Source organism: Antechinus flavipes, chromosome 2 (genome assembly GCF_016432865.1).
Source record: "Antechinus flavipes isolate AdamAnt ecotype Samford, QLD, Australia chromosome 2, AdamAnt_v2, whole genome shotgun sequence".
In the NCBI taxonomy this organism is placed as follows: domain Eukaryota; kingdom Metazoa; phylum Chordata; class Mammalia; order Dasyuromorphia; family Dasyuridae; genus Antechinus; species Antechinus flavipes.
The window spans coordinates 622,373,498-622,375,545 of NC_067399.1; the positions used below are offsets into that span (position 1 = coordinate 622,373,498).

Below are 2,048 nucleotides of genomic sequence, written 5' to 3' on the forward strand. Positions count from 1 at the left end.
TGTACTGTTTGATTCTAATGTGCCAATTTAAAAAAGATTTAGGTGTTTGTCAGTGATTATTTTTTCTGTAGCAAACATGCCTGAAATAGGAAGGCAAGACTCAGTAGCAGATTTCAGACCAGCAGCAGATAGTTTAGTCATTGATTAATTCTCCTAGTTGCCTCCTAGGACCCAGAAGATAAGATGGATGTGCCATCCATTTTATGGCACATCTGTAATCATAATCTTCAGGGAACACAGTCATGAAGAATATAGTGGCTGGACAAGCTCACTAGGGATGCTGTGGAATGTCTCTGTGAACTTAGAAGGAAGGTCCTCGAGTAATGCTCTGACTGTGCTATTTTACCACCATTCCTTTCCACTTTTTCATACTTATGCTCTTATCACATAGTACCATAAAATGACATGGGGAAGTCTAAACAACACTAGCAACTGATTTGAAATACCCATCTTTAGATAATTCCTAAATTGACTTGCCATGTGTTACTTTTTGTAGCTTTTGTTTACTCCATGCTTTCTTATGCTACTATGGCACTATAGTTCAATAGGGCAGAATCTAGAATTGTTCACTGCCATTTTGGATCAGTATCCCAGGTATAAGACCAAAGCTCTTCTTGTCCTTTTGTACCTGATGATCAGGATGTTTTACTGACTGATTTGTGCTTTCCAGGCCTCCAAAAACTTTAGAATATCTTATTTAAAGTGGATTTTCACTAATAAGAGTTCATGTGTAGTTGTTATTGAGACACATAGACTTAGAATTTAAATTCAGTAACTGGTCCATTTGAAAATGACTACTTAGAACAGAGAACCACTTAATAATCAAAAGTTTTTTGATCTGACTTTAAGTGAGCAAAATGAACCAATCCCTGCCCTGGGAATTAGTTTTGTTGCCTTTCTCTTTTTCAAAGCTAAGAGTTTGACAAACAATGCATTAAATTTATGAGTAAGAAAAATAATGATTTGGGTAACTCCTGAATCTTCACTACACATGTGAAAAGAATTTTTGAGTTGGTACAGCTTGTCCCTAAGGTGACCTGTCTACTTTAGCAGGATGCTTAGGTGTACTCCCAGTACTTATTGTCTACTACTACTTCCTCTTTGTTATAAATGAGTTTTACAAATATTTGGAAATATTGGGTGTGAGTAGGGCTTAGGGGCTACTTATTTTTTTCCCTCTTAGTAGAGAGACTTCATGATGTAATGGATAAAGAGTTGATCTTAGACCTGGGTTAAGTCCTTTGTCAATTGTACTAGCTGTACGGCCATGAACAAATCTTTTAAATTCTCACTGTTCTCTGGAAACTCTTGTTATGGGCCACAACCATCCTAGAAATGTCCCAGCAATTGAATCCAAATTCATTGATTTATAGTTTGCAGGTTGTATTCTCTTTTTTTTTAGAATAAAATTTGCTTCACTCTCCCCAATCTTGTGAAACCTCTTTTGTTTTTTTAATAATCTTTCAAATATCACCACTAGTGGTTCAGCCTGTTAGTTCCTTCACAAATTGCAGATGTATTTCATCTGGGTCAAGCATGAAGTCATCAAGAACAACCATCAAGAACTGTATCTCTTTGCTTTTCTTTGGTATAAACTTCCTGTTAGTTTTTTATTCTATCATTTCCAGAGCAAAGATCATTATTGTCAGGGAAAACTGATACAAAACCAGAATTGAGCAAATATGCATTCCCTTTGTTGTCAGTTATCATTGTCCAATTTACCTCAGACAAAAGTCCCATTCTTTCCTTGATCCCTTTTTCTTTCCAATATTTCTTAAAAACTCTCATCAAATTTGAAGATGAAACAAAGCAAAGATTGATAGCTAATTCACTGGATAATAGAGACAGGATCCCCAAAGATCAAATTTAAGAGGTATTGGGTTAAATCTAATAAGAAGATTTAATAGAGATCAATTTGAAGTATCCCGGCATAGGTAATTTCAATTCATGACTCAGGTGGGAGAAGCATGGTTAGAAGTCATGGTTTTGAAAAAAAGATCTTGTGGTTTTAGTGAGTTAGTAATGTGATGTGGTGGCCAAAAATGCTC

The 2,048-nt window shown here is 35.6% G+C and overlaps 1 non-coding gene across 1 annotated transcript; it reads left to right on the top strand.

Moving 5' to 3' along the window:
* Positions 1–929: 929 nt before the first annotated feature.
* On the top strand, positions 930–1,074 carry LOC127552724 (U12 minor spliceosomal RNA). The gene has a single exon (XR_007951566.1). It is a non-coding gene; the product is annotated as a U12 minor spliceosomal RNA (small nuclear RNA).
* Positions 1,075–2,048: the final 974 nt, after the last annotated feature.